Source organism: Canis lupus, chromosome 20 (genome assembly GCF_048164855.1).
Source record: "Canis lupus baileyi chromosome 20, mCanLup2.hap1, whole genome shotgun sequence".
NCBI classification, from domain to species: Eukaryota; Metazoa; Chordata; class Mammalia; order Carnivora; family Canidae; genus Canis; species Canis lupus.
The window spans coordinates 9,748,357-9,774,618 of NC_132857.1; the positions used below are offsets into that span (position 1 = coordinate 9,748,357).

A 26,262-nucleotide genomic window follows, 5' to 3' on the forward strand; every position below is an offset into this window, starting at 1 on the left:
GCCGAAGGGGCTTGCAGCCGCAGGCCTGCAGTGGCTCCTGCTCTCTGCCCCATTTACCCCACAGAGGACCGCAAATCCCAGCCGAGGGCTGCTCATGCCAGTAGACTTTGCGATAAGAGTTTTTGTAGACAAAGCTATTTTTCTCGTGTGGGGGGAAAAAATATGAATCTTGCAAGCTGGATTCATTTGACAGAGGCACCCCTTCCAATTACAATATTGTCTCTCTGATTTTGATTTAGGATGCGTAGCAATAAGCATAATTAGATATATTTTTATTACGTTTTGAACCATCGGAAAGGAGATAGTTGTTAAAGTTTATGTCTTATTTTTTTTTTTTTTTAAGAAGTGCAGCTGCATCTGGTTCCACTGGGGAATCGAACCCAGGAGCTTCTGCGTGTAAAGCAGACGTGATAACCACTGCACTGTGGAACCGCAAGCCCCTATCTTCTTTCATATTTGAATACTATTGCTAGCTTTAGTTTCTTCTGTGAAAACATGCTAAAAACCAGTTCTTAGGCCGAAGGATTGCAAAGTAATTTATTTTTCCAAATAGATATTTTCTAGGTTCTCGTCGGAGCTTTTTAAAGAAACCAAAGGTTTAAGATTTGCTAGTATAAATTCAATACCTAGTTATATTTTGAATTAATGTTTAAAGTACTAGGAAAGAGTTGAATGCCTTTTGAATTTATATCCTGGCATGATTGTCCTTCTGATGGCTGAAATTAATGGTGGAGGTTTTTAAGGTTTCCTACAAACTTGACTTCTAGGATATTTTGCTATTCTTTCCATTGGCAGGCTGTCATCTATGTGCTTGCTAGTTATCAACATTGGGGCTCGAATAGTAAAACCTGAACTTCTACATTCCTTAAGTCATAAATTTGTATCAATTAAGGTGACAAAAAGTTGGCCTGGTCTTAATTCTCTTCAAATCGATACAGGTTAGTATTAATGCCTTACGTTTCTTCCAGACACCAGTATTATAAAAGTCAAATATAGAGAATATAGAAATTCAGTTCAACAATTCTTTTTCGATCTCTATTTTATGTTCGATGTAATGATATTATCTCAGGGTTCAGAAGAGTATGTTTCTTTATTTTTTTTTATGGACTCATGTCTCTTTTTATTAGAGCATGAGATTTACATAACCCATTAAGTTTTGGCCTCGATTTATCAGAAGCTCGCTAAATTGATTTTCTGATAAATTGAAATTACATCAATTTGCCTGTTTTCTAGAATAACTTTTAATCCCATTTTCAGATCTCTCTTTCTCTCTTCTCCTTAATCTCTATTATTCATCTTTGTTTTATACTTTTTAAAAAAGAGGGTGTTTTTATTTTGATTTTTACTGTGTGCTATTTGAAATCCACCTTGGAAACGGAGACAAGAATTATTTATTTACATTTAAATAATTACTTTTAAAATTCTGTTTTACCAAAGGTGTCTGGAAAATAGCTTTGTGGTGGTTGTTGTTGTTGCTGTTTTATTTTATTTTTTTCTTTTACTCTGCTTACAGGTTTCCTGTAACCATATATTCAAATCTTCTGTTTCGTATATTACCAGTACAAAAGCTATATTAAAATATTTTCTTTGGCAATACTTTAGCTATGAAAGAATGAGAAAATCTGCTTCTATTTATTTTTGTATGAACTACAGGTTTATTCATAGCACATTTTCTAAGTTAGAAGTCTCTTTGAGACAATGAAAAAATTACGGATCAAAAACTTACAGCAACATATAATTCTATTATTTAGACAAATCGTCTGTTTAAAAGTGTTGCATATCCCCTCAATTTTTTTTAGACATATACACATAGTAATTTAACAAAAATAGAATCCTTGTAACCTTATTACAGATTACTCTTTAAATTTTACAATATGCCATAGTCCACTTCCATATCCACAAATAATTATTTGCATTATCATTTTAATGAGTCTTATTCTTTCACCGTTTGTACTATAATGCATTTCCTCTTGATACACATAAAAGTTGTAGATTGTTTCCTAACCCCCTCTTGTTTTCTTCTGTCATAAACAACTTGGAGATAAACATCCTAGCAAACTTATATATGCTGATATATCCAGTTACTTTCTGAAGAAAATCTGTAATTCATTGGAATTAATGTTTAGAAGGGCAGAGATTTTTAAAATAATTTTGATAAATTTTGCCCGAGTGCTCTCCAGAAAACCTGGTGCCATTTCCATTTCCATTACCAGTATGGAGGACTGCCCATTTCCATATACTTCAAGAATAAGAAATTTTGTTTAAGCTGTTAGCCAATTCAGAATGATAATGTAAAGCAAAATATTTCACGGTAACTTTTTTTTTTTTTATTATTACTACAAAAGTTAAACAGCATTTCTTGTATTTGTTGGCCATCTGTGTTTTCATATTTGTGAACTGAATGTTTCATGATCTTAGTCTGTTTTCCTTTTGGGTTGTTTTTCATTTGTATAGATTTGTTACATTGAACAAAATCTTACACTTTTTTCTCCCATATTCTCACTTTGTTTATAGTTCTGAGGGTCATTCCAAAGTTCAGTCTTTAAACTCAGAATTTCCAGTCTTTTACTTAGGTGGATTTAATGTTATGACTCAAAACACTTTGAGAACTCAAATATACACACATGCAATTAATCTGTATTATCTTCAGTTACATTTAGAGCTTTATATTCTGAATAATTTCTAACAAGACTTTTGTCTTTGAAGTATGTTGCCCACAGCCTATAGTAAATCTCCTTAAAAGTATCTTACTTTTCAAGCTTCATTAATATGTTTGGTAAATACCTACCTACTATAAGAATCTGTGTGAAACTCATATGCCAACTCTAATTCATTGGGCCTCGGAATCACTGTGTTAAGAAGTTTATACCTCAAAAAAAAAAAAAAAAAGTTTATACCTCTAAAACAGAGAGTTTTTAAGGAGAACGACAGGCCTGGGAAGTGTAGTAGGTGTGTCAAGCCTTGACATCTCTTTCTGGATAATCCAGTCTATCAAAGTGTCCAAATATTTGAACAATTTTTCATAATGCTCATAAATGGATGATTAAGATAATATCAGGGAGCTGAGTTCTCTGCTGTGTACACAAGGGAATAATAGGACATAATATCAGATGTCTAGATGAATTGTAGCTGTAGCTTCATGACACTGTATTCTACTTTTTTAGTGGAAATAGCTTATTTTTAATATTTACCATAAGAAATGACAAAGTCAGTTTGCAAAAATATATAATCCTATGGATTTTCTTGATTATTTTATTTGAATTTTGCTCATTCTCAATTTTGTGTGTGTGTGATAATATCAAGTCATCCTAGTTGGCAGTACAAGTTCACCCTTTGAAGAAAATTTAATCATTATGCCCAAGTGCCTTGATAAATAAGAAGAATCTTTACTTTTCTGATAAGCATTCCAGTAAGAGCTAATTTACAAAGGTGCCTTGAGCCACTGCTTCTATTCTTGCCTTCCTCTACCCACACGCATTGCCAAGTTTGTTGTAGAGGCCTGCTGGCGTGCACAGCCAGTTCAATAAATGTGCCTTTCTAACATTACTTAAAATTTTCAAATTTCTAAATATTTTTAAGTTTGTAAGTGAAAATCTGTAGTCAGTAAAAATAAATGTTTTAAAGTGGTTTAGAATTGGTAATGTCCTGTTCTTAGTATTTTTTATAAATCCATTGCGAAAAGATCAAATAAGGTTTAATCTTTCGATGGTAAAAGCGGGTCTAAAAATGATCTTTTTATTTAATTTTTGAGTATGTCTGATTTTCTAAAGATCGGTTTGTCTTAGGAGTAAGCTGAAAACAACTTGAATTTTTAAATGAAGATACTTGTGTTTCATGTCGCAAGACACCGACTTCCGTATAAACTAATATTTCTTTTACAGCTACTCGTAATTATGGGACCATGTTTAAAAAGAGGCACAAACACAGATCAAATTTTGATCAGGAATAATTGACTATTTTTAAAACACTTCTGCATTTAATTGTTAAAGTAAAATTCATCTTACATGTTGAGTATTTAGAATTAGATGACTTGTATTTGGAAAATATGCCTCCTAATGTAATTTTTAAAAATACATGAAACAGCAGATAAAAAAGATTTTCTTAATCTACATTTTAAAGAGTAGAACAAATTAAATATCCTCATGATATCTTTGGCTAGCAGAAAATTCCAATTCATACTAGAAAAGGAAATTTTACCTAACAAAATATTCAGAGTTTAAATATCTTCAGGCATAGTCTAGTAAGACTTCTGTACCACTTTGCAGTCTCTTCAATTCTAGTGACAGATAATCAACTTTCTAAGTTCTGTGCAGAATGCACTTAGGAAGGTCAAAGAGTAGAAATAAGTTTAGGAATATACATCCACTAAACACTGGATATTTTTTATTATTTACATCTAATTGTAAATTTCATTATTTATTTGCTATTTTCTTTCTTCTTTAAAGTTTTGTTTACAAACAGTTCTTAAAATTCCATTTTCTCCCTACAACTAGTTTTCACATAAGTCAAAAAAGGTGATTTTTTTTCTACCTCAAATTGTACAATCCTAAGGATCAAATTATGCAATATCTTTTGTATAAGATTGAATTCATTTTTGTTTGGTAATGGGACTTGTGTTTTTGTACAATCATACTCTGTTAGGTCTAAATTAAGCAACTGCTGAAAAATTTAACTGCAAAGGTTAGATTCAATTTAGTCACCCAAATGGATTTCCAGCAAAAATAATTGTCAACAGATTACAAATGGTTTCTTACAGTAATATTTGAAAATAAATCTACATTTAATAGGTATTGGTTTCTTGAGTTTTAACATAAGGTATAGTCAAAGCCAAATATGTTTTCATGCATGTTAACATTTTAGAATCATAGCACCAGAGGGAAGAGACTCCTCTTTTACTGTTATACAGGCATACCTCATTTTATTGTGCTTCACAGATACTGTGTTTTTTACAAATTCAAAGTTCATAACAAACCTGCATTAAGCAAGTCTACTGGCACCATTTTTCCCAACAGGATCTGCTCACTTGGTATCTCTTTGTCTTATTTTGGTAATTCTTGCAATATTTCAACCTTTTTCATTACTATTAGATTTGTTAACAGTGATCTGTGGTCACTGTTTATGACTTGCTAAGAGCACCATTGATGGCTAGCATTTTTAACAATAAAGTATTTTTTTAAAGATTTTTTTATTTTATTTATTCATGAGAAACAGAGAGAGAGAGAGAAAGGCAGAGACACAGGCAGAGGGAGAAGCAGGCTCTGTGCACAGAACCTGACATGGGACTCAATCCCGGGTCTCCAGGATCACACCCTGGGCTGAAGGCGGCGCTAAACCGCTGAACCACCCCAACAATAAAGTTATTTTTAAATTAAGGTATGTATATTGCATTTAGATATGATGCTATTGCACACTTAATAGACTGCAGTATATAATAGACATAACTTTTACATGCCCTGGAAAACAAAACAAAACAGAAATCATTTGACTCACTTTAATGTGACATCCGCTTTATTGCAATGGTCTGGAGCCAAACCCACAATATCTCTGACATATTCCTAAATCACCAACTATTGTGATATTCTATATAAAGAATTTTAAAAGAAAGTTCCTACTGACAGTGTGATGAATAAATCTTGAGACACATCTAAAATGTTATATGCTTATAAAATGGTTCCGATATATAGAAGTAATTTAACCACAAAGATAAATTCATAGGTGCTAATTTTCTTTACAAAACTATTTGTTATTAGACCCATTAGTACACTTAAATTATAGGAATTAACAAAATTGGACTTAGGTAAAGCTTTTCTCTTTTTTATTTTTTAAGATTTTATTTACTTATCCATTAGAGAAAGAGGCAGAGACACAGGCAGAGGGAAAAGCAGGCTCCCTATTGGAGAGCCTGATGCGGGACTCGATCCCAGGACCCCAAGATCACACCCTAAGCCAAAGACAGAAGCTCAGCCACTGAGCCACCCAGGCATCCCTAAAGCTTTTCAAGCTTTAATTCTGTTTACACAATGTGGTATGATCCTCACACATTTTACCCATGCACTCTGTATTAAAAAAAAATACAGACGTACTAAATTCTGAGTTACAATTATATTTAGATTTGAATCTAAGGTCAGATTATTCTGCAGGTATGCTCAGAGGAAATATTTATAGCTTTGTGTTGGTTTTGTCTCGTGGCCATGTCTTATCTTAGTGTTCATAGAATGGTCTTAACTCTATTGAAGTTCCCTGAATGAAACCATTGAATCCATCAAGGAAAAGAAGAAAAATAATTCTGTTAGCGGCCTTCTTTGCCATAGTAAAGAAAATGCTCAGCTTATGAGAGATATTGGCAGTTTGCACAATGGCATTGCATCAGATTTTGTTAACCCATTTATATTTACATCACTTGGATATTAAAAATACGATCTCTGCTTGAAGTTCTGCCAAATATTAACAGCACATTTGAGTTCCAAAGGCAATGTCACTGAAATTGTGGATGTTATTATAATTTTATTTTATTTTATTTTATTTATTTACATATTTATTTTTCACACAGAGTGAATATTGGTCGTGATTCATTGTGGTGGGTGTGTGTGTGTATGTGTGTGTGTATTTAATTTGGTATTTCCATTGGGATTCTCTTATCTCAGTAAACCACATCTGACAGTCTACAGTGAATCACAATTTTGATTTACATTTTATCTTTGTACATATGCCAGTGGCATACCAACACACCATGGTTTTGACATATTGCCATTCCTAGTTCCTTGAAATTAAAGTAAGGCCTTATAATAGTAATTCCAGAAAATCTTTGTTAATCAAAGAAGTACCTCAATTTGAATGTAAACCAAATATTAGAATTATAACTAGCCTATTTTGACACATCATTATTTTACCGAAATACCACGGGAGGTGTTAGAAATGATAATCTAGTATTATTCACCACTCTGTTCACTAATATTTTACACAGAGTATTTATACAAATGGCATTTATTTATTTATTTATGATTTTATTTATGATTTTATTTATTTATTTATTCATGAGAGACACACAGAGGCAGAGACATAGGCAGGAGAAGCAGGCTCCCTCTGGGGAGCCTGAGCGGGACTCGATCCCAGGACACTGGGATCAAGACCCGAGCCAAAGATAGACACTCAACCACTGAGCCACCCAAGTGCCCCTACAAATGACATTTATATTGCCGAGATTACAATTGATTAAAAAAAAAAAAATTGGCACTGAAGTTACGTGGTAATCTTATTTTATTTTTTTAATTTTTAAAAAGATTTTACTTATTTCTTCATGAGAAACAGAGAGAGGCCGAGACATAGGCAGAGGGAGAAGCAGGCTCCTCGCAGGGAGCCCCATGTGGGACTTGACCCCTGGATCTCAGGATCATGGCCTGAGCCGAAGGCAGACACTCAACCCCGGAGCCACCCAGGTGTCCCATCTTATTTGATTTTAATATTTATTTTTTTTTGACCAAAATGAAACTGTCAAATGCAAATTTGATCGTGTCATTCTGCTTAAGAACTTGTCATGGTCTTCCATTACTCTTAAAGTCAGGTATAAACCTTTACCATGGCTGAGGAGACCTTACATTCTTTGGTCTCTGTGTATTTTTTAATCCTTTTCTTATGCTACTATTTCCCTTAGTCGACATGCTGGAAATAAACTGGTTTTATTTCAAGTACCAAGTATCAAGTTAATCCCTTCCTCATTCAGAGCTTTAACTTTTTATCAGATAGTGTGTTGTCTATTGCAAGGGGTAAAAGGAGCCTTCCAACTTGCTTATGAAAAAAAAAAATGATGAGGGGGGATCTCTTGCCAGATCAAAGTAAATAAGAGATCTTTTCAAAATGGAAATAGTTTTCTTTTTATTTTTCGTCACAAGGGTCAAGGAAGGCTCCTTATGCACAGCATTACCTTTTTGAAATTACACCACATGGCATAGTGTTGCAAGGAGAAAAAAGCAAGTCCTTTGAAAAGGTCAAAGAAGCTCACCTTCAAACATTTAGAATGTTATTTTTAAATATTTTATTATTTTTTTAAACAAAAGTTCATTGTCCTCCCGACCTATGCTTTTTCATGATTTAGGATATAGAGTAGATATGTTTCTTTGTCGGAAATCTGATCTTAAGTCTAGAAGGAACATGAGATGGAAACTGTGCTGCCAAAAAGTAAAGCAGGTTGTAAGTTCTTAAGAAGGTGGAGTACAGGGTAGAGAAATGACACTCAGCAGCAAGTCATCACATCTTAGCAAATTTGCTGTGTTTGGCTTAGGAAGTACACACATAGCAGCAACATATTCCTTAGAAAGTATGGGGGAAAAACGCTGGGGAAAATCTGCATATGGGTGAAGGATATTTATTTAGTTTTTTAATATTTTAAATTTGTATTAAAATATAATGTGTACAGAGAAAACTGTAGAAAGTCTAGGCATATAACTTGATGAATAATTCAGAAATAAGTATATTTGTGTAATTACCACTCAAGCCAAGAAAGAAACAGAACTTTACCTACACCCTCTAGCCCCCTTCTAATCACTTTCTATCACACTTATTCTATGTAATTTCTATCTTGTTGTTAAACTCTAAGGATTAATTTTAGTTACCTTGAATTGTACTCCAATTGATTTATTGAATATGCAGCCTCTTGTGTCACTTTTACTCAAGAGACTTTAGTAAGATTCACACATACTACTTAGCGTACTAGTAATGGATTCATAGTTACTGTCATATACTATTCTGTCTTATGACTATACTGCAAATTATTTATCCTTTTATCATGAATGAACATTTGGGTTGCTTCCATAAAAATTATCCTAGATGTCTTTTTTTTTTTTTGAGCTATAATTCATGAACAATTTTCAAATGTGCAATTCGGTGTTTTTTAGTGTACTCACAAAGTTGTGCAACATCACCATCATCCAACTCCAAAACCTTTTCATCATTCAAAAAGAAACTGCATGTATCCATTAGCAGTCCTATTCCCCACTCTCTCCTCCCCATGCCCAGCACTTGGCAACTATAATCTAATTTGTGTTGATAAGGATTTGCTGTTCTGAACATTTCATATAAATGATATCATATGTGACCTTTTGTCCCTGGCTTCTTTCACCTAGCCCAATATTTTAAAGTTCCATCCACGTTGCAACCATGCATCACTACTCAATTCCTTTTTATGGAGGAATATCCCACATTGTTTATCCACTCATCACTTGTTAAACACTTGTGTTGTTTCTACTACCTGGCTATTGTGAATAAGATTATTGCGATATTAGTGTGAAAACTTTTTTGTGAATATGTAATTTCAATACTCTTGGGTATATTCATAGCCAAGATATATTCTCTTTCTCTTTTTTAACGGATTTTATTTATTTATTCATAGAGACATAGAGAGAGAGGCAGAGACACAGGCAGAGGGAGAAACAGGCTCCCTGCAAGGGGCCCTATATGGGACTCGATCCCAGACTCCAGGATCACGCCGTGAGCCAAAGGCAGATGCTCAACCTCTGAATCACCCAGACGTCCCTATCCTCTTTCTCTTTATAAATTTTGTTTATCTCCGAGTAATCAACTTTTGGTTTCATTAGCTTTCTCCATTACTTTTCTATTTTTTTCTCTTTTCATTGTGTTTCATTTATTTCTGTTTTAATCTTTCCTATTTCCTTCCTTTTTTTGCTTGCTTTGGATTTAGTGCTCTTAAAAAGAGACATAGACCCAAAATGGAGTCACTAGTTCTAAGCTCTGCATCAGCAAACCAAGACTTAATACCTAACCTAATTGGAATTTCACCCTCTTCCAGGATTGGAGCCTTTAACCAGTTGACCTGGAATTACCTACTCAGCACTAGTGAGGTAATCCACCTAATAGACCCCTTTTCATTCCCAAAAGGAAGGTGATCTCACCTGAACCAGTGCACTAATTTTCTTGTCTTGCCCCCTTTCTTCTTTTAAAAGCCTTTCATTAAAAGCTCTTCAGAGCTCCTTCCTATTTGTTAGATGAGGTGCTTCCTAATTCATGAATTATTGAATAAAATCAATTAGGTATTCAAATCTACTCAGTTGAATTTTTTTTTTTTTTTTAATAGATGTAGTGGCAACATTAGGACAGGAGGAGTCTTCCCACAGCTTTTGGGACCATGAGAAACACAATCATGGTACCCACAAACCATTTTGAGTTCTGTGTCTTTCTTGATGTTTCCAAGTGCTGTGGGTAAGTTCCTCTTGGTTCTGACTTCTGCTCTCTTTGCATTGAGTTCCCAGTCTAATTGGCTTTCCAGGTGGGTCGCCATTTGATTGGAATTCCTATTCCTCACTGGGAACTGTTAGTCGTTGAGACAATTCCCTATTTTATTGGAAACCCAGCCCTGGGTTCAATACCCAGACTCCATGTTGAGAAATGCTAGCAATTTAGTCCTATAATTCCCCATTTGTTTGGAATCCTTCCTCAAATTCCATATTGGGAACTACTGGTGACAGATGCAGTTCCCCATTTGAAAGATGAATCTGTGGCAGACTTTAAGCCCATTTGGAAGTCATCTTCCTATGGCATTTCAGATTGACATGGTAGCTGCCCTATTTGTAAATGGATTATCTCCTGAAATTAGCGGGTTTATAAAAAGGCTGAGAATGGGATGGGGACCACCAGTCTGACTGAACTTATGGCCATAGTTGAACACTTTGAAAGGACTTTGAAACAATATCATAAACACAAGTCCATGAAACTATTGGCCTTACAACTACAACAGGTCCAAGGCCAGAGACTTTAGTTAACATGGGTCCTCTCACATTGCACCCTCTAGGGATCCATCATCAAAACACTGGCCCACAGATTGATGTCTGATTGGTAGTCAACTGGGACACTGGGAAAAAGATTGTTCTCAAAGGTTCATGCAAATACTTCAGGTCATACAGAGCTGAATGCCTTCATAATTATCCCCATAGAAAGGCCCCCAAATGAGTCTCTCCCAGAGTTGTTGGAACTCCAAGGTTTCAACCAATAATTCTCATAAGCTGCTAAGAGAGAACTACAATTAAAATTAGTGGGAATCCTTGTTAAATTTCAGTAGATGTCAGAGCCACACTTGCTACTTTAAACCACACTCTCAAAAAAAAATAAATAAATAAAAACAAAAACAAACAAACAAACAAACAAATAAATAAATAAACCCCACTCTCACAGGACAACAAATCCTTCAGGAAAAAAAATCCTTCAGAGTGAAAAAGCTTCCATAGTGAAGGTACCTAGTAAAATTTTAAGAGAATTTCTGTCTCAACAAGCACAAGTGACTCTGATACCACTTTTACTGAAAAACATTCTCTTTTTTTGCTATGTGACACAACCCCAGTCAATCAATAAGGTGGAGATCTTCTTTCTAAGTTAAAAGGGCTAATACATTTTGCCTCCAATGGAGACCTTACCTTAGAGATTTCAGACCAGCCTGAACCTGAACTTTCATGTTCCTTACAATATGTCCTTGATAGAAGAGTAGGAATTCCAACAAAAGTCCCCTGATTTATTTTTTTTAATTTTTATTTATTTATGATAGTCACACACACACAGAGAGAGAGAGAGAGGCAGAGACATAGGCAGAGGGAGAAGCAGGCTCCATGCACCAGGAGCCCGACGTGGGATTTGATCCCCGGTCTCCAGGATCGCGCCCTGGGCCAAAGGCAGGCGCTAAACTGCTGCGCCCCCCAGGTATCCCAAAAGTCCCCTGATTTAATCAAGGTTTCTAAAACTTGGCTACTTCTTATATTGATATAGGGAGAATAAAAATGCAAAACCTACAAAAAAACTTATACAGGCATAACTAAAGCTCTTCCCAAATTACCTCAATATCCATTAAAACTTCAGGGTATATAAGGATTCACACCAGTAGTAGACCTAATTGCCCACAGTTTCATATCCCCTGGAGTAGCCCCTCTAATGCCAATCTTCCTAGCCAAAAACCTAATGTGTTGAGATCGTGACTTGTTCAGGACCTGAGATCTATTAATAAGATAATTATTCCCTTATTTCTCAATTGTTCCAAATTTGAAAAGCTTTTTGTTTTAAGTCCCACCAGACTCAAAACGGTTCGCTGTTACAGACTTTGTTAAGCATTTGTCAGCATCCCTGAGGACCTAAGAGGACCTAACAGCCAATATCCATTTGTCTTTACTAAGAACAATCAACGATATATCTGGATAGTCATAACTCAAAGGTTTACTGAGACCCCTGCCTATTTCTTTCAAGCACTCCACAAGATTTAAAGAAAATCAACCCTCTTACAATATGCAGACAACCTATGCTCAGTTACTGACCCATAAAGGATCCCATTTATTTGCTTACAACAGTTAACTGAAAGACAAAGTAATTAAGGAGAAATTACAAGTATTTGGAGACACTGTTTATTACCTAGGTCATAATCTAAGTGCTGAAGGATTCCAGCTATCTCCAAAAAGAATTTGACTCATTCAAGAGTTTTCCAGGCCCACAACTAAGCAGCAGCTTTGTGGATTTCTAGGTTTGGTAGCTATTGCAGAGCATGGGTTCCTAATTTTTCTTTATTCACTTCACTTTATGAATTTACTAAAATTTCAGCCCCTGAACCTCCTCCTTTGGAACAAAAATATAAGCAGGCCTTTATAAGACTAAAACAAGTATTACAAGAGCTGTCCGCCCAAGGGTTACCTAACCATTCCAAACTTTTCACTTTATTTGTGCATGAAAGGGATAACCAAGCCCTGGGAATGCTCACACAAGAATATAGTAATAAACATAGCTGTATGGCCTATTGTAGTCTACAACTGGATTCTGTTGTCTGTGCATATCTGAACTGCCTTAAGGCTATGGAGCTCCAGCTGCAAAATTAGTAGAAGCCCCAGTGGATTTGACCCTAGGAAATGACATTTACTTACAAACCCCACACGCTATCCAAAAGTCTTCTTAACTCTGAATTGATTCAACATTTCTCTGCAAGCTGACTAACTTCCAATGAGATCCTTCTGCTTTCACCACTTAATCTAAATCCTTAAGGTCTCAACATTCTAAATCCTGTTACATTATACCCTTGTCTGATGAATGCCAACCCCATGACCATGAGGTAATAACATCCCATTTTGTGACTCCACATCTTGATGTGTAAGACATATCTTTGTTACTTGGAAAATTGCTAGTATGCTGTTACTATCCAACATGAACTACTTGAGAGGGGAGATCTCCCATGAGCTAAACCAGTCCAACAGATAGAGCCCTAGACCCTTACCAGAACATGCCAATCATCAGAAGGACAAACTGTTTATATTGATGTATCTTTGGAGTCATCTATGATTTTGTGGGTGTTTTAGAAATGAAGGGGTTTTCTTATGCCCACTGGGATTCTAACCAAAAATGGATGAGTAAAAGACCTTCTTAATGTTATTCTCTTATCTACTGAAATTGCTGTCATCAAAATTGAAGCAAAAGACCAAAGCTGAGTGTCAGGAGAATGTCCTAACTGACTTTCATGCAAAAGCAGCAGCAATAGAATCTATGAAATTTGTGACAATTGTAGTTGAAGTTTTTTCTGCTTTTGCAAACAAACAACAAACAAACAAATGACCTCATGTTGCCAGACTTGGGCATCCTGATGTCCTTGCAACACAGCAACAATCTACTTCTGAATCAGGGACATTAAGAAACACAAGACAGTGGTTAAAGTTCAATGAAACTTGGAAACCAGAGATGGCTTGGTTCTTCCAAGCTCCTTGGCATAACCCAGTTTTCCGAATTTACATTCCTTCACCCACTGTAGTGCATTTACGATGACTCAAATTATGAACAAACATTGGTGGGGAGACTCTAAAAATGTAACATTTTACCACAAATGTCTGATATGTCAGGCCCATACACCTCAAAAAATTATTTTTGTTTCTAGGGATGTCAAACCTTTTCCTTTTGGACCCTCTGAGCACCTACAGTTAGCCCTCATGCAACTGCCTCCCAGTATGGGTTATCAACATGTTGTTACATATGCATCCTGGATGCGCTGAAGCCTTCCCCTGCCTCAAGGCTGATGTCCTCACAGTGGCAAGTAAACTGTTAGAAAATGTGTTTCCCACTCCGTATACCTCCTACAATCTCTAGTGATTGAGGTATCCACTCTAGTTGACAAATCATAAGAGTCTTAGCAAAAAACCTTGCAAATTTCTTGGAATTATCACTCTGCTTATCACCCTCCATCATCAGGCATGGTTGAGAGAACTAATGGGACCGTCAAACTCAAGTCTCTAAATTTGCTGAAACTACTGGATTCCCTTGGCCTAAGGTATTGCCTCTGGCCTCCCTGACTGGTCACAGACCCCCTTTGGGAAACATAAATTCACTCCACAAGAAGTAGTCACCAGTAGGCCAATGTCTATTGGCATACAACTTCCTGCTGATCCTTTATTGTGTTATGCTAATACGACCAACTACTGTAAGTCTTTAATGTCCTATGCCAAAGCATATCATTGACAGGTTGAAGAAACCTGCTGGAACCGAATTCAGAGGGTCTTATTGGTCATAGCCTGGAGACTGGTGACTAGAGTATTCCAGAAACCATATCAGAAGAAGACAGCCCTTGAGCCTTGCTGGAAGGGACTTTTCCTAGTGCTCCTGACCACTGACACTGCTCAAAAACTAGAAGGTATTGAACCTTGGGTACACATCTCACAGCTAAAGAAGGCTCTGTATGACATGTAGTCCTATATGGACACAGGAGACTTCCAAATCAAAATGATAAAGAAAAGAAGTATCTGACAACCATATAGAATGCTTCCACCCAAGATGCCAGATCAAAACTTCACTATTTAACTAAATAAGAAACTCTTTCTTCTCTTTCTTTCCTTTACTCTGGCATTGGCCTGGAAAGAGGTGGCCCTCATCTATGTCTCTCAGGCCATTGCTAAGGGAGGTAACCTTATAGACTGCTTGATCTGTCATCAAAGAATTCAATCTATCCATGATGCTTGAGACTTCCTCATCCTCCCTATGACCAATTTCTCTTCAATTCCCAGTGTCACCATAAACTATGATTGACAGCCCTTAGAAGCTTCTTCCAAAGCTCAACTTTTATGACCAGAACATCCAGTGGCTTTTTATCTTTTCTCCAATTATAATGTCTTGGTCAACTAAACACAAATACCTATGTACCTCTTAGTACAGTTGCACCTCTACATTCCCATGATTATCTAAATCAGGTCTTCCCCCAGTCATGAAAAAAAATCTCAACAGTAGCACCCATCTTTGCAAAGTACTTAAAGTAATTATTTCAGCTTGGGAGGCTTACTTTCAGAATGTGCTGAAAACCCTACTGACACCTGGTTTGAACAGGCAAATGCAATAATCCCTGTGAATGAATCTATTAATAATGCCACATTAACTGGAATGGTTTGTGCACTGACAGGATTTATCTTTGTGGTGATTATCATTTCCCTTAGACCTCTGAATGCCTAGATAACTGGCACATAACCAGGCAATGCCTCTGAGGATATCCAACTATGCCCCCTAACTGCACAAATGAACCAAGACAATTCATTGTTCAAATCCCCTGAATCTACATCATCAAATTAGTCAGGACTTGACCAGGAGGAGTTCATGATTCAGGATTCACTTCCTTTGGCTCTACTTTTCCTGCTAGGTATAAATTTAAAGACTATGATCAGGAACCTCTCCTTACCTCTTGAAAATATTGCAGAATCTGCTGCTAGAACAATAGCTGGCCAACAAAACTCGTTAGACTCTCTGGTCAAGGCTCTTGATGTTAGGATAGCCCTTGATTATCTTGGCTGAGCAGTGAGGTATCTGTGCTTTGGCCAACACTACCTGCTGCATCTTGATTAACACTTCTGAGATAGTAGATATTTGGTCATATAAGACGATTGAGCAAGCCACTTGGCTTAAAAAGGGGACTCCTCTGGGGGAGGGGGTCTTTTTACTTACTTGATTTTCATTGATTTGGGTCTTGAGCATCATAGCTCCAAAGTACAGTCCAGACATTGAGAATTATCTTACTTATAATAATCATAGAATCTCCTAAAGGCATTGTATTCTCTCAAAAGTTTTAACAACTTTTTTAAAGATTTTATTTACTTATTCATGAAAGACACAGAAAGAGAGGGGCAGAGACACAGGCAAAGGGAGAAGCAGGTTACACGCAGAAACCCCATTGTGGGACTCGACCCTGGGTCCCAAGGATCACGCCCTGGACTGAAGGCAGCGCCAAACGGCCGAGCCACCGGGGCCACCTCTCAAAAGTTTTAAATGCTTGTTCACAACCATGAACCACCAAGCAAATGATCTTCCTAAAAGTGGAATGCCAAAAAAGAATGAAGAAAATAAACGACTAAATTTGTGAATCTGAAGTCTGTATTCACCACACAGAGAGTCTGCGAAGAAACATCATGACTTGTGAATATCATACAGAAGATCAGTAAAAGCTACAAGAACTACAGAGTAATAGCTGAGAGTGAAGCTAAAGCCTTAAATTTTGATCATATCTCAGGCCAAGAGTCTGATCAAAAAAGGGAAATTGCTAAAAAAAGAGACAACAGGCCCAAAATGGAGTCACTAGTGCTAAGCCTACCATCAGCAAACCAAGACTTAATACCTAACCTAACTGGAGTTTCAGCCTCTCCAAGGATTATAGCCTTTAACCAGCTGCTCTGGAATTATCACATAGCACTAGTGTGGCTATCCACTTGATAGACCTTCCCATCCCCAAAAGGAAGGTGACCATGCCCAAAACAATACACTATTTTCCTTGTCTTGCCCTCTTTCTGCTTTTAAAACCCTTCCATTTTGCACAACTCTTTGGAACTTCTTCCTATCTACTAGATGAGATTCATGAATTATTTAACAAAATAAAGCCAATTACTCAAATTTACTGACTTACAAAGGAAAGGAATCTGATTGACATTACAATTTTCAACAGCAATTTTTTGTGCCAGAAAACCATACAATTCATTTAAGATCCTAAGGGAAACAAGTTTGATCAAAAGATCTACTATCTAAATTGATCTTCTTCTAGTCTGAAGGCCATGGACAAGCTTAAGAATATGACAGAAATCAGGGAATATTGTTCCGATAAGTCCTTCCTAGGAAAATTGCTAGAAAGTTATATTTAGAAAATATAAACAATTAAGGATATAAGATTAAAACTGGTGATAAACATTGAATATATATTTATTTGTAAGAAGTGATAAACATAAGGAGCACCTATAAAGCATGTGTTAGTTGACTGCTCTGATGTTTTAGATAAAAGTAACACAATTAAAAGTGGTTTAGAAAACTGAAAGTGGATGTGGAAAGTAAAATCAGTTCACTAATTGCCTTATAAGTATTAACTGGGAGTATGAGACATTACTTCAAATTGAATTTGGAGGGAAAGGGAGATGAGGAAACAGTGTTTCTAGTTAAATTCAATATTTTTTTTTCTTTTTTTAGTTAAATTCAATATTACTCATAGAAGGGAATAATGGACAGAATCCAGCAAAGTGAGAAGACTGAGAATATTCTAAAACATATTAGTAAAAAAGTAACCATTAATCTAAAACTACAAATCTTTATAAATACCAAAATGCATGATGAGAAAATAAATTACTACATTTTGATATAATTCCACGTAAATAAAACTTAAAAAAATATAAGAAATTGGAGTCTAAATATATCAATTATATCAATAATTAAGTTGGCTTAAATCACCAGTAGAAAGAAAATATTTTCTTATTGGCTAAAAATTGTGTCAAAAAATAAACCAACCTTAAGAAGTGAAGAAAATAAAAAAGGTGCACCAATATACTCCATTCAAATGTAATGGAAAATAATGTACAGGCTAAAATCTTGATATTTGGAAAGAAAAAACTTAGACTAAAGGAAGTATAAAATGATGAAATCATAATTTTATAAAGTTAAAAAATATTTCTCTGTGAAATTATAATGGTCATGAATTTTATGCAAGCAGTGCAATGATTTTCATTCAACAGCAACTACAGCAGGTTCAGGGAGAAATAGACAAAAACAATTAATAAAAATAAAATTTGAGGGGAACCTGGGTGGCTTAGTTGGTTAAGCATCTGCCTTTGACTCAGGTCATGATCCCAAGGTCCTGGGATCAACTCCTGCACTGGGATCCCTGCTCAGTGGGGAGTCTGCTTCTCCCTCTCCTTCCCCACACTCATTCTCTCTCTCAAATAAATAAATAAATAAAATCTTTAAAAAAATGATAAATAAAATTTGAGACATGTCTCTCGATCTAAGGCAGATCAAATGAGCAAAAATTTTGAAAATACATTGAAGTACTACAAATTTGTTTTCAATAATTTAGACTTTACAGATTGAAATTTTAACCCAAATAAAGATACTGCACCTCTCTTAAATGCACAGAAAATGTTCATGAGAATTTATCTTTTTTTAATATCATAAAGGAAATCTTAATACATTCTTAAAAATAAGAATAAGACAAAGAACATTCTCTGAACTCTTTTCAATAAAACTAGAAATAACAAGATGGAAAAACAAAAAGCTCTCCTATTTAGAAATTTTTTATTTATTTATTTATTTATTTTTTTAATTTAGAAATTAAACACAGTGTTAAACAACTCTTGGATGGAACTGGAAATTCATGTCAAACTGCAATATTTCTCAAAATGTAAATGAAACATAGCAGAATCTGAGGTATAGCTAAAGGAATTATGAGGGGGAAATTTGATACCATTAAGTATATACATTAAATATATACACCAATAACAATTAGAAAAATAAAATAACTAAACACTAAACTTTTGAAAAGTTACTTGAAAGCCAACAATAAATTAAACCAAAAGAAAATAGAACTTGAGGAGTTGTCACCTAAAGCGTGACTCAGCACTGTTTTAGGATATCGGTACTAAAGCTGTGAATAAATAGAGTTCCTACCCTTTTTCAGATGATTTGGATAAAAACTGTCAGTTGGGGAGTGCGGGTTTGTTTTCATTTCTCCCCCAAGTGGTAGTGTTAAGGTAATAATTGTAAATGTAATATGGCCACAATTTGACTGTACAGCTATAAATCTTTACTATTGAAATATGTAAGATTTTCTCAATGGATCTGGTATTTATCAATGACCACAAAATAAACCCCACATTCCAGCATAATTTCCTCATCCTAATATTTTACAATATATTTACAGTATATTTCAAGAAAGTGTTTCTCTTTCCTAGAACCTATTGAAATTTTTTTCCCATGCATCCACATTCATAAGAACATTTTGATAGATATGATGGTTTCTGTTTGATCAATATTAATTTAAAGCTGCTGGATATCCTTGGAGAGCTAATCAAGAAGGTAGAAATTTTTCCACATTAGTGTTGTCAAGTGACAGTAGATTTAAGAGGTAATGAACATTATTTACTTAAAAAGAAAATGTTTTCCCTTATGCAATTACTGTTAGAGGAATCATTAGCCACAACAAAAGCTCTATGAATCAGTTAAACATATGTCTCATTCCATAATTTATACTTCTTCTTAACAGTCTGTGATCCCTTGGGTCAAGATTACTTTAGAAATACAAAGAGAACCCTAAAACTAAATAATTTCTATTATAAAATGAACATGTAAATTATCTGCTAAATTACTTGTACTTAATTAGTAATTTTGCATAATGACATACATTCTCTTTGGGTCTCTTCAGGCTCTGACGGATAACACTTTACAAATGTTACTTAAGTTCCAATTATAGCGCAAACCTTGTAGAAATGTACTATTAATCTAAATACGCAAACGTGAGCAATCCTGGTATTCCTCAGGCAAACTGTAATTCCATATTTCTGCTAAAGGGTACCTTGGCTCATTCTGAATGACTAGGTTTCTTACGTCTATGTTTCTTACACCAGAGACTAAAACTGTCAATGCTTCAAAGTTTGTGATTGGATAACACCTTGTGCAACGGTTACAATAATTTCATTTGACTTTTAGTTTAGAAATTCAGATTATAACAATACTTTTTTTTTTTTTTATGTGAAAGCTGTCTTCTTGGGTAGTTAACATTAAAATAACCATGTAAGTCACTGCTACAACTAATCACACTGCAGTGTTCAGCTTGAATTGCTCTGATCTTGTCCTAATTACTTTTTGTCTTAAGCTATTACATAGGATTCATTGAGAAGGACATTTAGTTGAAATTAAATGCTCGAAAAGTAAGTTATTTTATTTATTTACCAGGTATTTTATTGAGTGCCTACCAGATGTCAGGCTCAGTCTTGGTGATGATGCAATGAAGAAGGCCGACAAGGGTCCCACTCTCAAGAAGTTCACATTCAGACGATGTGTGTGTTATGTGTGTAAATGTGTCTGGGTGTGTGTGGATGGGAGAGGAAATAGATAATAACTAGAGGGACAAAAATAATATATTATCAGAATTTATAAAGTGATATGGGTTTTGATAGAGGAAGAGTGGGATAAGGTGTCTGCTTATTCTTTTTTTTAAGAGAATTATACAATAATTCTCTTAAAAATTAATTTTTGTATTTATTTGAGAGTGAGAGAGAGCAAGAGAGAGTGCTATGGGGTAAGGGCAGAGGGAGAGAAGCTTGAAGCAAAGATTCTCCACTGAGCCCAAACCCCAATGCTGAGCTCTGTCTCAGGACCCTGAGATCATGACCTGAGCTGAAACTAAGAGTTAGTCATGTAACCGACTGAGCCACCCAGGCATCCCTCTACTTTAAATAGAACCTAGAATTGCCTTCCATTTTACACATAAATAAAAAACAGATTTTATACAACTTCAATGTACATCGAGTGGAGCTACAGGGTACATTTTGGGGAGATTGTATTTTGCTTTATTTAGAACTTAACCAAAAGTTTATTCAACATTTTGGAAAGTCATTTCGCCATGGCGGCACCACTTGTGGTATATGAGTTGTCTACACAACCTCTTCCCTGATATTCTTGTATCAGTTTGTGATTATATTTATAAAATAAAGGTAATTTTAGATCTTATTTTAAAGGCTTATACAGAGAGAAAAGTGTCTATATTAGTCAGTTGAATATATATTCTAGGATTTTATCACATCATCCCTAAATGAACATCATGGTTATATTTAATTGGGTAAGATATTTTTCCTATTTAAGCAACAAAAATGTTGAGAATAAATACAAATTTTAAAAAACACAATAACCATAAAATTCTGAAGTTTAAATGAATTCTGGAAAGTGTTATTCTGTCAACTGGATGCTTAAAAACCCTGAAATTCATAACTATAAGCTTTCTTTTCTTTCCTATAAGAAGTAAAAATAATACAAAATATGATGAATCATACAATATAGAGAAAAATTAATCCTGGTGGTTGTATGTGAACATATTTGTACTGTGATGAAAGGTAGTTCAAATGTGATACAATTTATTCCTTTTCACTGAGCAGAGATACTGTTTTTAGATGACTCAATGAGCAGGTAAATGAAAATGAAGGATAATAAACTGAAGTTACCATATACACAGTTCAAAAATAATTTTTTTCAAAAATAATTTTTAAAAAGTGACAGAGGAGATGTCACTTAGAATAACATACTGTAAAAAAGCAGAGCTTTTCAATATTTGAAACCTTTAAAGTTAGTTTACAGGAAAAAAATATTCCCTTTTCCAATGACATCGCTTATATAACAGATGGAACGCTAACGGTTAGTAGGGAACACAGGTTTACAGCCAACCTAAATAGGAAACTCCAGGTGTTTTAGCAAACTATTGCATTATTCATCAACAGCATTTAGTTGCCAAGAACTTTGAAAAAGACTTTAAAAAATCAATGAAGTTACTGGGCTATTAATGCATAATTTTAGTAATAATGTAAAATGAGTAGCAATTTCTGGATGAGAGGCTATTTAGGACATTTTTATTGTACACATTAAACCATGATTCTCCAAAGAAACTTGTTTTTAAATACTTTTCACTATTCATTGCATTTGTTATTTATTTAAAAATTAAAAATTGCAATTAAAGTTATTATAAATTTTTGTGAAGTTAAAAGAAGTGGTTTTTAAGCTACATAGAGTTTCAAATGTACAGAGTCATCAAGGAATTACATAAAAACATACAATACAAAAATAACCCTATTCATGGGAATTTTTAAAGATTTATTTAAATTCCTGTTAGTTACCATACAGCATAATATTACACTTGCACAATATAGTGATTCAACATTTCCATACAAAACCCAATGCTCATCCACAAGTGCACTCCTTAATCCCCATCCCTTATTTCACCCAACCCCCCTCCTGCCTTTCTGGTAACCATCAGTGTCTTCTATTCATGACAGTTTTCAAAGTTTCTTATATTGGCTGAATTTTTATGAAGACTTTTATTTAAAATAGTAAATCAAAAGCTATAAGAAAGGTGTGACACACTGGTATATAATAAATTACATATACATCTGTAGCTAGATATTTATTTGAAAATAATTGTATTTTGATAGTTTAGATATTGTAACAAAATCAACTGTAAATACATAGTAGGAGAGTTGAGAGTTGAGATGATTTTTTTAATATTTATTTATTTATTTATTTATTTATGATAGTCACACAGAGAGAGAGAGAGAGAGAGAGAGAGAGGCAAAGACATAGGCAGAGGGAGAAGCAGGCTCCATGCACCGGGAGCCCGACGTGGGATTCGATCCCGGGACTCCAGGATCACGCCCTGGGCCAAAGGCAGGCGCTAAACCGCTGCGCCACCCAGGGATCCCCCCCCCCTTTTTTTTAAATTTTTATTTAAGAGTTGAGATGATTTTGAACAGAATTACTTTTAAAGAAATTTTGAACAATATTAAACTAGCAGGCACTTATGAAAGTTGTGATTATATTGACATTCACTAACAGTTTGTTTAAAAATATTTATTATTGTCCTACATATCTTTTTTCACCCAGAATGGTAAATCTGTGTTATGTAAGTTGGATATTGAATTTTTTGTAAGTTTTCCTCTTTTTTAAAAAAAATATATAATCACAACTTTCTTTTCTTATAGGTTTTTCGATATTAAAAATGAAAAATCTAAATTCCACTCCTGGTTCTGCTATTTTCTGTCTTGATTGAGCGTATGAAAGTTCTGTTAACTTTCAAGAATTTTTATTTTTTTTTAGTAATTTGAGACTATTTTGTCTACATCCAAGAGCTGCTATGAGAATTAAGTAAAAGAATGTAAAGAGAAAAATGCTTTGCATAGGTAAGTATTCAGAAAATTAAAACTATAATTATTTTTATTAATTTGAGAAGGTAAAAGTATTACAATGTTGATAGACATACATTTTTATACATAATGAATATATATATTATATATAACGAATATATAATATATATAATGAATATTTTATATATATAATGGAATATAATAAACAAAATTCTACTGAGGAAAACATTTTTCATCTTATTTCCTAAATAAAAAATGTAAATATTTGAGAAACTAACTCATAATAACACCTATTAGAATTACACTAAAAAGAAAAGGTGTGAAGAGATAAAGGTGTTAACTAACACTATTGTGCTGTTCATTTTGCAATTATATGTGTGTCAAATCATCACACTGTATACCTTAAATTCACATGTTATATGTCAACATCTTAATGATGCTGGAAAAATTTAGGGAACAGTTAGATGAATGATATATATCTATTATCAATTTTAAAGAGGTAAAAAGGGATCCCTGGGTGGCTCAGTGGTTTGGTGCCTGCCTTGGGCCTAGGGCCTGATCCTAGAGACCTGGGATCAAGTCCCACTTCGGGCTCCCCACAGGGAGCCTGCTTCTCCCTCTGCCTGTGTCTCTGCCTCTCTCTCTCTGTCTCTCTGTGTCTCTCATGAATAAATAAATAAAATCTTAAAAAAATAAAGAGGTAAAAAAAAAAAGATGAAGAGATTTGGATGATGTGTCATATCAAGAAATACCTGTGGCCACCAGAAGCTGGAAGAGGCAAGAAGGGATCATCCCTTAGAGCCTTGAAAGGGAGCATAGCCCTGCTGATACCTTGATTTTGGACTCTGGCCTCTAAAATCAATGAATGAATACATTTCTGTGTTTTAAACAAACAAACAAAGGCCACTAACATATCTTAGTGGTGCTAGTTTACATTTCTGAGACTCACTTGCCTCTGGAATGCAGTGGCATTTTTAATAATTAGATGCTTCCATATTAGATTTGGATTTAGAAAAGAGCCACACAGAGTGGCAGCTGCATATTTGTTGTAGCAAGCATACAAGGACTCCTGTTAGTCCAGGATTGCTGTGTGGCACATCTGTGGTGCCACTAGTCCTCAGAGTCATACATGCAGAGGGATAGGTGACACATGTGGTTTTACTTGAGTTGGAGAACTCCAGCACTGTGTTAATTTTCTCCCTGAATTCAATGGATCTACTTTTTGCCTGGTTGTAAAATAGCCAAGATTAACTATCTGGCACTCCTGAAAATGTTGTGAGACGTGTAATATTTTTTAGGGAATTATTTCCTGCTTAGAGAAGCTACGTGGAGTCTATAATAACAATTTGCAGATACCTAGAGTCATTCTTCCATTTCTTGACTTACCGAATTAGGTGGTGACCGTTGATATGCTGCTATGAAACAACGTTTAGTGCATTTATACAATTACCCAACTTATTTTCTGTTTCCTCTTACAAATATTTCATGAAGGTTTTGATCTTCATTGGTTAGGTTTAAAATTTTAAATTGTAGAATTTTCCCCTTAACTCCACATGATACATGGTATGGAATTATCTAACCTGTTCCTTTCCATGTAACCTTGCTTTTCCAACTTCTATCAACCATATAATTATTTTGTTATTGTTGTCAAAATTTGTAATTATTTTGTTATTGTTGTCAAAATTTAGAACACTTACATTCTATTCTAGCCTGAATGTGAATATACTGTCTGTAAAGAGATTCTGAAGATTAAGGTCCAACAACACAGATTTACAATACTATGATTTATTAATAGATGTTGCAGAAGCAAGTATTGTAAATAAACTTGCAAAGAGAAGAAAACTTTATGAAACAAAATTTGTTCCACTTACTTTGTAATACTTCAAGTATATGAACAAGTGGATTTTGTCTTCTTTTATTATATCACTTGCTCAAATGTATTTGATTTGATTTGATTCATATTCGGAGTGTATCTTTTCAGGACTTTTTTTTTTCCCATGGAGTTCATACTGTTCCCTTTTTCTTAGATTTTTAAAAATAGAAATACATCTCACTTATTTTCCTAGATATAGATGCATAAGAACTAAATACTCTAAAACTTTTCATGCCTGAAATAATTTTTATGCCTCATATCTTTAATTATCTAGGTATTTTTTTTAATTTTGTATCCAAAATACGCCCAATCATTGTATTAGTGTCCTACAGTATTCTTAGGTTCTGAAGAGATTCTATATTAATTCAGTTCTCATTTTTTAAAAAATATTCTTTCTTCCTTTATACTTCAGTAAACTCTTTTTGTTCCTTGTTTTTTTTTTTTCCGTTTACTCATACATATCTGCATATGCAACACCTTTCACTCCTCTACCTGTTACTCATCTGTGCCTTTCATATTGAAGATTATTGATTTTCTCCTGCATTTGGAAATTGTTCTCTGAGGATTTTACTTCCTCTCTTATATTATGTCTTTGGTAATTTAACACTCCTTTTACATGAAAACTGGAACCCCTAAATTCACCTGCTATGTCTCAGTGCTTTTTTTTTTTTTTGCCAATTTGCATATCTATTTGGAGAATTTTCCCGACCTCTTTTTCTAGTCCTTCCATTTTCCCTTTAAAAATTGCTCAAATGTATATACATATTCTTTCTTATTTGATCATTTTTAAAACACTAGCCTATATTCTAATACAAGTTAATTTCAAAAACTTAACTCCTTAGTCCCTAATATTGCCAATTTGATTGTTGGTACTAATGATCTCATCTAATTATAATTATAACAAGGATTATATGAAGAAACTATGTAAAATGTAGTATTTGGCATCAACTTGTTAACGTTTAGAAACTTATTTTTAGGAAGACCAAGCTACATATAGAGCACTTAAAAATCTATAATCTTTCTTATTGGCCCAAATTTTTTTTTTTTTTTTAAGATTTTATTTGAGAGAGAGACAAAAAAAAACATGAGCAGGGAGGAGGAGCAAAGGGAGAGAGAAAAGCAGAATGCCCAACAAGCAGGGACTCCCAACTGGGAGCTCAATCCCAGGACCCTAAGATTATGACCTGTGCTGAAGGCAGGTGCTTAACTGACTGAGTGACCGAGGTGCCCCTG

The 26,262-nt window shown here is 34.5% G+C and overlaps 1 long non-coding RNA gene and 1 other non-coding gene across 2 annotated transcripts in view; one reads left to right on the plus strand and one right to left on the minus strand.

Moving 5' to 3' along the window:
- LOC140612039 (uncharacterized) overlaps positions 1 to 26,262 on the plus strand; it is a 53,271-nt gene that overhangs the window by 15,896 nt on the left and 11,113 nt on the right. The gene's annotated exons all lie outside the window — the stretch shown is intronic.
- Positions 359 to 432, minus strand: TRNAV-UAC (transfer RNA valine (anticodon UAC)). The gene has a single exon. It is a non-coding gene; the product is annotated as a tRNA-Val (tRNA).